Source organism: Etheostoma spectabile, chromosome 6 (assembly GCF_008692095.1).
Source record: "Etheostoma spectabile isolate EspeVRDwgs_2016 chromosome 6, UIUC_Espe_1.0, whole genome shotgun sequence".
Lineage (NCBI taxonomy): Eukaryota > Metazoa > Chordata > Actinopteri > Perciformes > Percidae > Etheostoma > Etheostoma spectabile.
This window is the reverse complement of record NC_045738.1, coordinates 19,480,211-19,492,661: the sequence shown is the minus strand read 5'-3', so window position 1 is coordinate 19,492,661 and position 12,451 is coordinate 19,480,211. Positions and strand designations below refer to the sequence as shown.

At 40.6% G+C, this 12,451-nt stretch overlaps 2 long non-coding RNA genes across 2 annotated transcripts in view; one reads left to right on the top strand and one right to left on the bottom strand.

The window, feature by feature from the left end:
- The window catches only part of LOC116690562 (uncharacterized), a 10,604-nt gene extending 6,012 nt beyond the window's left edge, over positions 1-4,592 (bottom strand). Inside the window, exon 1 of the long non-coding RNA XR_004332284.1 lies at positions 4,576-4,592. This is a non-coding gene — a long non-coding RNA (uncharacterized LOC116690562). The remainder of the gene's footprint in view (positions 1-4,575) is intronic.
- LOC116690560 (uncharacterized) overlaps positions 2,946-12,451 on the top strand; it is a 14,450-nt gene continuing 4,944 nt past the window's right edge. Inside the window, exons 1-2 of the long non-coding RNA XR_004332282.1 lie at positions 2,946-3,076; positions 4,894-4,895. This is a non-coding gene — a long non-coding RNA (uncharacterized LOC116690560). The remainder of the gene's footprint in view (positions 3,077-4,893; positions 4,896-12,451) is intronic.

The following is a 12,451-nucleotide window of genomic DNA, read 5'->3' as shown; positions in this document are numbered from 1 at the left end:
TGTGTGTGTGTGTGTGTGTGTGTGAGTGATGGAGAGAGGGGATGTGGACCAGACAGCTTAAGATATAGTTGTTTTTCTGCAGTGTCTTGTAGTTGAAGAGCCCACAATTCTTCCAGAACATCAATTTAGTAAATTAAACAGTTGGCCAAAGCTTTTTTCTTTTTCTTTCTTTGAAAGGCTTCTTACCCCTTCGATCCAAGTTACACTAAAGGAGCGCACCTTCCCCCGCCCCCTCGCTCTCTCTTACTCACACACACAGGTAAAATTAAACCTAAATTAAGAATGAGTTATTTAAGGCGACAAAACCAGAACAAATGCGCCTACGGCCATATGCATTATAGCAACGTTATGAGCTCAACACAATGAAGGCCGTAAAGAAGCAAATGGTAGTGCCAGAAAAAGTGAGCATCATGCAGAGATGCGAACAGATCCTATTCTATGACAACCTGTACACACTCATCACTTTCTCATGTAATATCTATCGATTCAACACAGCATGACACAAAGGCAGGATGTTAAAATGTGTTTTCACTCACCAAGGCTGAGGGCTCACTTAAGTTAAAAAAGCAACGCTGCGGTTCTTCCTATGAGCATACTTGACTTCTTTTGATCGCTAACCACTTCACGTTAAACCGCGGTTACTTTTACCAGCAGTTTAAGTGATGACAGTATCCCGAGACTGTTTCTCCTCCAAATTAAGGGTTCAAACCTTTGTTCGAGTGCATTCAATTTTGTTGTAAAGTAAGTTAGTGATGGTAAAACAATCTCCCCTCTTTGCTATTTATGCCGTACAATGTTGGATCCGCACCAGACAGATCTGAAATATGAAATGAAGCTGTCGTGGGGCTACGGGCTGTCAGCCCCACTCGCCATCCAATTTTTGTGATCTACATTAAACACACTTCCGTCCCCATTCTGCACCCGGCGCAACGGGGCGCAAAGCCCGACGCAAGTGGCTTTGCTATTTTAAGACTGATGCAGTTGTTAATTTCCTGTCCAGTGCCCACGTTGTTTAAAAAGCAAACGCACCTGTGCCAATGTTTTCGCCCATGGGCGGGCTGGTCTTACAGGGAGATGTGTTCAGGTGAATTCTTGGCGTATTGCCATTGAGCACGGACCCTCTTTTCCACCGTCAAACTAGCAAAAGTGGATTTGGACACGTCCTAGCTGCACCACGTGCTTCACGTTGTGCGCTTGTTTTTTTTTTTTGTATTGTTATAAAAGGACCCTAACACTCTGAGCACGCGTGTTAACAATTTCCCATGAACAATGCACATTGCATTGTATGAGAGGGGCTAGCCCTACTCTGACTCATTCAGCCTGCTGTAGCAAACTGCAAACACGGGCGAACGCAGTCTGAAGCAGCAAGGCAGGGGCACACCAATGAAGGTGAAATAAAATCCTACTACAAATGATATGCAATTTAGGAAGATTTCATTCATTGAAGGTAATTAATCTGCCCCCACCTGACTGGTGTTTGAGCCTAATAAATAGCATGCCAGGACGGCATTTCGGACGCAACCGGTCTCTACTGCCAGCCAGGTATAATGTCTCCAGACCAGCCAGGGGTGCACACTACGCTGTAACCTTTATGCTTCCCTCGTCAACCTTGACTGGATCAATAAGTTAATACAAAATACTTGATGTAGAAGGGCAAGAAGTCATAGTCCACCTGCCTGTGACCTTTTTATAAGAAACCCAGGAATGTTGCGTCTAAAAACACGTCCAGTACTTCCAGTACAAGATAGCCGAGGCTTGGCTGAAAGACTACAGCTAAAGCTGCACAGATTGAGAATCTAACAGAAAGGATCAGGTTAAAGCAGGACAACAACAAAGTGTAGCATCATAGTGCTAGATGCTTCCTAAAGAACCCCCTTTGCCAAATGGACTTGTTTGTCTGCCAGGGGGCCCTGTCAGTGGCTCTGATGTCATTCATATTTGATGGCGCTTGATGTAGGTAACCTTTTAAGGCGTCCCACAGCTGTACACTGACCTTTTCTTTTCAAATGGACTCTTTCCTTCAGTAACTTGTCCGAATGCTCGGTGGACGAGCACACGGACGCAGATTTTCTTTGTTTCTATCAACATTTTTAGCAGAGACAATGAAATCTGATGAGCGTGCATGTAGTAGTAGTTCATGACAAACTTTTTGTTTGCTTCTCTTTCTGTATTAAATCAAACTGATCGGTTATAATAATTAAACCACAGAAAGAGCAAGATCTTCTGTGCTGCAGGTTGAACACTTGACAGTTTATGAACTTAAAATGGCATTACAGATGTTTTTTTTGTCCATACCATATTTTTTCACACTTGTAGTCTGTTTGCTTTGGTCCGAATCAATGAGTTAGTAAACTTGGAGCGATTTGCCTTTGGTTTGGTTTGGTTTGAGTTCACACCTGGAAAAATCCAAGCATGCTTAAATGCGTCATTATAAATCAGGCAAGAACGTCCACTCGGCCTACTGGTCGGATATGTCTGGAGACGGGAGCAAGACAGTAAATACAGGAAGAAGGTCCTGTGTTCTGATCTAGTGGTCAAACCAGCTCATTTCCTTAAAAATATCCGACATTGTTTTGCAAGAGACTTTACTACGTCTGCTCTGGTCCCCGAGACTTTGCTCTGCTCTGCCGGCGTCCGTCTCCAATTTTAGCGGCATCTGGTTCGACCACGGAGATACGAGTGACAGTCGGCAATCTTGACCACAGTCTATTTCTGAAACACTGCAAGCTGCAACAGTTTGCTGCTCTGCTGCATCGCAGTTTGCTAAACACACCTGACTACAGGAGACATCAGCTCAGACTGCTAAGCTACTAGACTACAGGAGACATTAGCTCAGAGTGCTAAGCTACCTGAATACAGGAGACATCAGCTCAGAATGCTAAACACACCTGACTACAGGAGATATTAGCTCAGAGTGCTAAGCTACCTGAATACAGGAGACATCAGCTCAGACTGCTAAACACACCTGACTACAGGAGACATTAGCTCAGACTGCTAAGCTACCTGAATACTGGAGACATTAGCTCAGACTGCTAAACACACCGGACTACAGGAGAAATTAGCTCAGACTGGAGGAGTATATGTATAGTATAGCGGTTTGAGTACAGATCACGTTCTCACCACAAACAAACTGCTCCAGAGGTGGATTGAAAGCGTACCGAGACCACCTCTTCAAGCAAGTCTCGGTACGCTTGTGTGGTCCGCTTTTGCATTCTCACCTGCCTAAATGAACCACACCGGCAAAAGAATTCTAATTTGATTCAACCAAACTATTTTTTTCTTCTTCTTCTTGCAGCTAAATGATGTTTGCAGGAAGCGTTCATTGGCGTTCCAAACTCGTGAGTTTGGAGAATTAGCTGCAGAACAAAAAAGCTAACGTTTTTTACTTTTGAACGTTCTCACATGCAGGAGTGCTCTTGAATGCAGCACCAAAGCAAGTCTTAAAAATGATCTCAAGCAGCGGCAATGATGGTGTTGTAACTTAGTCAATGAATTAATGAATGAAGGTGAGAAATGTTTCACTGAGATGTACTTATCTCAGTTTTGAAATTGCAAGTTTGCAGGTCATTTATTTCTACCGCACGTAAACTAATCCAAATCTAAAAACAAACTAAACATAAAAATAAATTATTTGTCCAAAAACTTGTGGAAAATAATGTTTCATATTAGCATTTTTAAGCTGTTAGACTTAAACAAAAAGTTAAACTCACCAGCAAAATTAAGTTTGACTGACCTCCCATGTTGCATTGTTTTTCACCTTATTGTAGATTGGCTCCATTACTACATGAACACAGTGTCGATGGCACACCTGAGACAGAGTCACGGGGGACCTCAAGACCTTTTGTTTAGCAAATGGACTTTTTTGACACTATATTTTTTCTGCCCTTAGTGGGTGAGGTGATGATTGCATCGAGTCCTCCAAATGAAACCACGAAATACATAATTTGTCCATGTGCTCTAGAACAAAACAAAAAAGAGTCTTTTGATCTGACACCCTTGTTTTTACTGTTTTATAATGAGCAAATTCTATGGTAAAGGTTTGGTTAGGCTTCGGAACAGAAATGCCTTGGATAGGGAACAAACATGGTGACAGAACATATACATAACAACCAAGAGATTAAATGTGTAGACAGTACGGGCTCCTTGGATAGGCAAGTCAAAAAACGACTCTAAACATTGATATCTAATAGACTGATGCCTTTTTCAAACTTTATTCATTGACAGTGACAGCAAAAAGCATTTTACTGAACATCCATTTTGAGACTATAAAAAGGTTTGTTTTGAAATATTACACATTGGAGATGTTTTTTTCAAGCATTGTTATTTCCTGTTGTTTTCTTTTTCATCTGCAAGTCCCATTTCAACAGCACACTGTTTCAGCAAAGTCCCTGTTTGATTTCCCAAGAGACACTCAACGCCTTACCAACTGATGTGAACACAATTACTTCAAGATTAATGTAAAAAAAACAAATATGTGATCATAGCATTCAGCTGAGATGTTACCAGACTTCTGGAACACTAAAAAGGCACATCACACTGATATCAGAATCAGAACCGGTTCATTGACAAGTGAACTGATTTTAACCCAAACCACAATGTTTTTCTAACTTAACTACAGTAGTTTGTGTGCCTGAACGTCACCAAACTGCGTCTGTTTCACAACGTTAACGTGTTTAAAACAATGACAATTACGTTCTGCGGTTTAGATTCAAGGACAGAAAACGCTCCAGTGGGTTGTATTAGAGGGTAAGAACAAACCCAGGCCTATATCGTCGTATGGTTTGGAGGATTTGTTGGCAGCAACACTAGTTAACACAATGCAGTTCAATTCCATCTTACATTTAAAGTTGCATCAATATTTTGATTATTACCAATGCTCAAATGAATGAGAAGCAGTGAGCATTAAAGTGCCGGCTACATTGTACACGTAACATATGCAGAGTTAATGTTCCACACAAATCTTCCACTATAATCAATAAAACTAGCGACACCGGACACGAGCAGAGCGTAGTGGTGTGTTTGCTCCGATAAGATCCACTCTACAAGCGTTAAAAAAGGACTACTAATATATTTTACGCGAGGTGTAACGTTAAGGTCCCTTTAACACAGAAACGTATCATTAAGTGTCGATATATCTGTTAAATTAAACTATGATATACAGGAAACAACTTTCAATCAGGAGGAACATGTTAGCAGATATGCAAATGAGGTTTATTGTACAGCTCAATAAAATGTACAAAGTCTTTGGTGATTAGACTCCATTGCTATAGGAATATTTTGGTTATCTACATAGGGGTAGAGATCCATCAGACCCCCCAGATGGAATCTAGACACCGGTGGTAGTGACGAAGGAGCCCGAAGACCAGACCGGAGGAGCGTCAGGACCGGTCAGCTGGAGTAGATGACTGGAGGTGGAAGGGGGGGTGGAGGGTTGCACTGTTTGCCTGCAACGACAGCTGAATAGCAAGGCAAGAAACAGATTTTTAAAAGCAGGGTTGTGACTCTGTGATTGGCCCTTGCAATTTGTGTTCAATTCTGATTGGTTAAGCAGGAAGGTGAACGCCTCCACCAGCGGATTTCATTTGCAAAGAGAGGATTGATTAAATTAAGTTTTCCTGAAAGAATTTACACTGCGCTATATTTAACTCAGCGACACAGCAAAAAAAAACATTTATTAGGATAACAGCTGAATTGATTTAGGAGTGCACTGATTTAAAAGTTAGGTCTTCCTGAAAGGATTTACGCTGAGCTACATTACTGTCAACGAGCGTACTGGCAGTTTCGTTTTAAGAGTTTCAGTTTCCATTTTTTGTTTCCCTCACCTTTAAAAACAGCTGACTGGGGATTGACGTTTCACAGTGCTGTGCCGGCTCTAAAAACTGAAGAACCAACAACAATCCCAAAGCAAAAGTTCAACGTCTCGCCTGTGACTCACACAATCCTACACCGTGTGTGCGCCAGTTGAAAGATACATTCCATAGCACATCCGCTCAGCAAACGGTCGGCATACGTTACTAGTTCAATGTAGCCAAGGCGTTATACTTGACAATGGGTCATTCACATTGAAATGCGGAGCTCAGCAGCTGCACAGCACGAAATGGGGATGGTGAGGGCGTAGTGGATATGACACATGCCTTTGGTGTGACTGCGTTACATCAACCAATGTGTCCCTGAGCAAGACACTTAACCCCTTATTGCTCTAGAGGTGTGCAACCTCTGATATATATATATATATAGCAACTGTAAGTCGCTTTGGATAAAAGCGTCAGCTAAATGACATGTAATGTAATGTCCGACGTCTGGGACTGAGGTCTGTAGAGGGTGGCACAGAAGGATCTTGAGTTTCTGTTCTTGTGATGAAAGGATAGATTGTTTTAATTTAAAAGGAGAGGAACCTGAGGGTGCTGAAGATGTTCTCCGTTGAGCTTTGATGTGTGTGTTGTTAAGGTGGTATGACAGACACCCAACAGTCACACAAACCTACATCTTTATCTTTATTTAAAGTCCTAAAAGAACTGCTACAATCTATGATGATGCCAAAAAAAAACCACAGGTTGAATATACAGTATTTGTATGTTAATTATTTTCTTCAAAAATGATATTCATTACTTGCTTGCACCCCAAGAAGTGTCCCTATTGTATTACTTTTCTATTACACAGCCTGAAGGGATAATTGCCTCAGTTTTACCTTCAAAATGTAGCTGTGTTCCTCTGACTCAATGATCAGAGTCACCACATGGTGCAGCGTCTACGAGTTCTCTTCTGTTTACCCAGTTTTCTTTGTTCTTTCAAATCCAGACGAGGGCCTTTTTTTTATACAATTTGCTAAGGAACGCATTCTTTTCTTCTATTCTCCTTTTTTCAACTACACTACATGGTCTGCGCTGTGACATACGGCTTTCAAGAAACATCTCATCTTTCGTTTGTCCACATAGTCTCCTCTAGTTGTACCAAACGGATTAAATTTAAGTTGCAACCTTAAACAGTGTTGCAAACTCATTCATTAATGTGTGACTAAGTTGATCTTGCTTTAAGCGGTGCAGATTCTGACTGACTGACACAATAGAACTCAACCGTGTGTTTTCCGGAAGTTAAAATCCCATTCATTGTCTCCATAGGGATTTTTATTATAAGCCATATTGTCTGAACCATTCGAGGACTGACCACAAGCTACGAGGTGGTGTAACGAAGGGTTCGGCTCCTGTAAAAACCAGAAATCCATATAAAAGCAACCGTGTTTTAAGAAAAATGTTTTATTCAAGGTCTTAAAGAGAAATACTACACTACCCACAATCCTAAACGTAACAGCGACATCTCTGATTGGTCCAACTCAGTGTTATCATGGCAGTGTTTACCGTCCCTGTGTAAAGCTAGAGTAAGCTTTGACCGTTGAGCAACGTACACAGTTTTGTACCTTTTGCGGGTTTTTTGCTTTTTTCAAAATGTTTTTTTTTCCGCTGAATCAAATGTTTTATGGTTATGATTCTTCTCGTAACTGGTTGTCTTGGTTCCAGACAAAAACTCTTAAGCAATTTTTGAAACGTCAATTGAGCAATTCAGTGGGGGAAAAAAAGTGGGCGGTCACTGTTGAGCTTTATTTGCCCTTTAGGCTTAATGTTTCTGTATATACGCTGACTGCCGATCCATGTAGAGCTGACAGCATAGCTGTAGATTCTAGTCTTGTTTAGTTACTGGGAAAATATTATATAAGTACAAGTAATTAGTACACAGTATAATGTAAAACACTCCAAAATTAATCAGCTAAATGTTGCCTGTAACTGAATATTTTGGAAGGATATTGAGACGTTAAGTTGTTTTTTAACGAGCCCTCTTGTGACATGATATGATGATAAATGAAAAAATAAGGGTGCCAGCACTTCACCCATTACTCTACATACTGTAATGAGATATTTCTTACGTAGGAGATGAAAAAACTTGTAAAACAATTTCCACAATTGTTTTTCCCCTTCCCTTTCAGGGCTTCTGAACAAAACGGTATCATTAAGCAAAAGACATAACAATAAATGGTTGATGAATAATCTGTGTTAAATATAACCTATGATTTGAAATTAAAAGAATTCTTTTTCTTTTAATACATACTGTGCCATGCACATGCAACATTTAAGTGCACACATTATGCTCAAAATATTCATATGTAATACAAAATACTGTCAGTTCACATATCCAACATTTGTAGTCACCCAGTGCATTTCCAATCGTATGAGAAAAGGAAAAAAAATGATCTGTTTTTAGTGTCAGGTGTCACCTTGTTTTTAAACTCTTTGAAAAAAAAACATCAGTCTTCCTAAAACAGGTCAATGGATGCTGCTCTTTTTGCCGTGTGAGATGCAGAAGAAAAATGGGTATAAAATAGGGAGCTGCTGGATAATGATTTTATTTCATTCTCAGTGCAGTGTCCAGCAATACTCTAGCAGATTGTTTGGGGAGCGGATGTGTTTGTACCATTGATCTTGGCCATCTGATAAGGAAGCCCGGCGACAGGCTGTTAACCTCAGACGGTGGGAGCATTAATCCATTTCAAAACATCCCGCTGCTTTTCGCTTTGCTCTGCTCGATGTCTCCCGGCCAGGCACAAAGAAGGAGGACGGGACTGAACTTCTCTCTGCCCTGAAACTCCTTTTTTGTTGAATGCCGTGTTTGTGGTTTTATGAAACACAATTAAAACTCCTGACGACCTTTCAGACATATATAGTCATCGGTAAAAAAAAAAAAATGGAATTGGGCTGTTTCTCTATAATCCAGAAAATTAGATTTCTTAAAGGCTACAAGGGTTTTTATCTGACTGCTGCTTCGTGCAGGTGGCAGATTTTAATGGAGAGAATCATTTAGCCCGACAGCGGTTTACAGGCTTTTCTTGAGTTAACAGGTCATCCTGTTCCAAATGTTTACTACTGTAATGAGAAACGTTAGCTCTGAAAAGCATTTAGCTCGGGGCGTGCCAGAAGAAATATACAGGATTGGAAACTAATAGATTTGTTATGAGAAGCTGCACTGAGGAAATTTCATCGTTAATGGGTGTGTTTTTAAAAAGAGCTGAAGGTTAATGGAAAGTGCCTGAAGGCAAAATACCAGATCGCTTAACATCATGGGATGGTTACTAATGAATTCTGTGAATGATAGCTGCTTTGAGATTATTGTATGTCATTATAGGTGTGAGTCCAATCAAAGAATCTGAAACTACTTCTAATTAAACTCCAGTCAGTGGAAAGTCAACAGGACGACAGGCCAGATGAGAATTGAGGATTTAAAGGCTGGCTGAAAGCTTCCACTGATGAATATGGGGGAAAAAAGGAGATTAGAAATCAATGTAGCTTGCCTAATACAAGTTTCAATGTTTATTGTATATGATTTAGCGAGTATGCTTCTGGTCTGATCAGGTTCAAACATCTACAGTAAAACAGAGGATCTCAAACGTTTTCCCAAAAGGTCCGCATCTGATTTTTTCAAAAGTCACAGGACTGGAACGATTGGTTAACAAAATAACATTTGAACTCTAACTTTTAAGCAACAAACATCAAAACATTGAGTTCTTGGTTTTCCTGTTCTTTGTACTAATTCAGGAGCGCTACCAGGAATTCGATAAAGTACCTTTTTTTTCGATAGCTTACTTTCTATCTATATTTACAAAAAGTGTATTTCAGTTGTAAAAATAAGTTCAAACCTATAACCCTATTTCTGAATGTATACTACCCTATTTAATACAAGTATACTGTACATCAAACTATGAATACACCCTCATCAGATCGTCCCACTTGTTCCCATTTAATCATACCTGGCAAAAATCTAAAGAACGCTCAGACCTTCACCCCCACCCAAAGGGTCCTGTAATAAAAGTAAACATAAAACACATGTGTGTCTTCTCGACACCAAACCAAACACATAGACATGCATGTGGAAGAGTATCAACAGGAGTCTACCCATGTAAATCCATACATATAATTTAGAGTGTCTGCAGGAATACCCCTAAAAAAACACCTAAACTCTAGAATGAGAGAACACAGGAGGTTGTGTGTTTTATTAACGTATACATTGTTTTGCTTGTGGATTAATTGATAGCGTGTATGTTTTGTCTGTTTCAAGTCACTTCAGAAAATGAAGGAAACTCAGTATGCAGGTTTACCTGTAAACATTTAGAGACTTGTGAGCAGAACAGCTTGTGCAGCCCTCCTTCTGTCCTCGAGGCTTTGCAGGACCTCAAACAAGGAGAAAATCCAGCTTTACTGTACGATTCTCTGAGTGGGGAAATCTTCCAGGAGCGTTGTGCATGTTGTGAATGAAGTCTTATTTACCTTCCACTGACACCTATTCTCTGTGTGCTGTGGACAAGCCAGCCTACTTTGCCATAACGATTGGGGTGTCTGAGCATAATGCCGTTTGAACCGTTGCTAATGATGTCCTGACACTTGCTTAACGGAGCTTTGCATTTGGATAGCTGGCATGTAATTGGAAGTGACAGGACAGCACCTGTAGCTCTCTCAGCACTGTGTTTACCAGGAAAATGTTAGGGGTGACTGTGGGAGGAAGGGGACTAAAGTGATCTGTTGGGGAATCTGGCTATTCATCACCAATAACAACCGCTTTCTTTTGCACTCACAGTGTTAAACCCATTTATTCCCACTTGAGAGCTGCCCACAGCTACAGTTCATCACTGTCCACCACCATGCAGCATGAGGGGAATAATAAGGGGATGGTTAACATATTTTTGCTGGTACCCACAAGTCATGTATGGGCAGCTTGGGCTCAGAGTCCAGTATAAAGATCTCCAAAGAACAAACAGAGATCAGAAGTGCACACAAGTTAATGGACCTCTAAACCACAGTACCGCTTAAAGAAATGAGGCAAAAATTCAGTGTTGGCATGATGCACTGTAACTGAGATAGCTAAGGTTAAGGGGCATTATTGTACAGTAGTCTGGATCAACAAATAAATTTTGTTCTCAACCTTTGTTCGCTTTGGGAAACAACAAACTCTGAGCCCTTAAGCTATGCGCTGAAAATTGCAATTTCTGAAGAAAATGTTGATCGTGCAACAAGGCAGGCCTGCTTGGTTCTTCCGGAGAATGATTGTAAACATTTACAAATAATATGATTACGGCATTTACTATCTAACTGGGAGGTTTTAGGACCGTTTGGTGGGTATTACTGTGGACAAAGCCCACACGGCAATACACTGTTAAGAGCAAATAAAGTTTAACCATGTTTCCAGCTAATTTAAATAACTCACGTTACTGTATTGTGTGAACAGTTACCTTTATTTAATATTGTATGTGGCGTTTTCTTTTGCGGGTGCAACTGTTTTACCAAAACAAGTTCCTTCCAGAGACTATTTTGCAGAGCGACCGTTGCTGTGTCCAGTGCTTTGCGCCGCCCAGGATAATGATGATGATCAGTTTCAAGAAATGCGAACAACCCTTTGCCAAAATGTATTCCTGGTGTAGCCAGCAATGTGACACTACAAAAATGTGACAGTCATAGATGTAATGGTGCAGTTGAACGAGGCGTAGTTGTAGACAGGAGGCTGTAGATGCACACTTATTTTGGCAAAATAAAAATAAAAAACATTTCATCCAACAAGGTCAGCTACACTATCTTAGCATCGTTCAATCAATGGCACTGAAAACACCAAATAGTACTAGGTGGTCTGGAAAAGTCAGACTAGAAAGCAGTGGTGTGTTTGTGTGTGTGTGTGTGTGTGTGTGTGTGTGTGTGTGTGTTGTTTGTTCAGTGAAAAGTATGAACATTGCTCCCCTGTTGTTGCTGCTACTAGTTTAGCCCCTGAACTGCTGAATGTGCAGTTGAAGGCCATGAAGCATGGTCATTTTCCAAGAATATGATTTCTGGAGTTTCTGTGTTTGTATTACAAACAGGGTGAACCTGTTTGTGAGACTTCGAGGACCAAGTACATGTGGAGATGTGCATTCAGAGGCAGATTTACTGCTAAAGCAATTAGTATTAAGCGTCTAAATGTTCATTTGGTTTTTGAATTTTGGATAGTTAGAGCAGGGCAGCAAGCGCAGCAATCATCTATTAAACAAGAATGATGGCTTGAATTAAATAAGAAAACTAGCTGAGGCAAATCAGTGGCAGAAAATGAAGTAGTAACTTTTAGTAAAGTTAGGCGGACGGTCTCCGCTGATCAATAACGGCAGCGAAAGCACCTGGAGCTTGTTCCGACACATTTGTCCATCAGTGGAGGCGACAGCACCTTTTTAAACTTTAAAATTTCTGGAAACCTCCATCTCTCCTGCAGCCAGCTCCATAAAATGAACTCCACTTTTCTCGCTCTCTTTATCACCCCAGCCCAGGCATCTGAAGGAGTTAAGAAGCAAAAGAAAAGACTCCATATTTTTTCTTATCCTCATTAGGCGCTTGCAAAGAGTCCCCTTTTTTTTCTTGTGGCCATCCCGCCTGCCTTTGTCTCTTAAATCTGT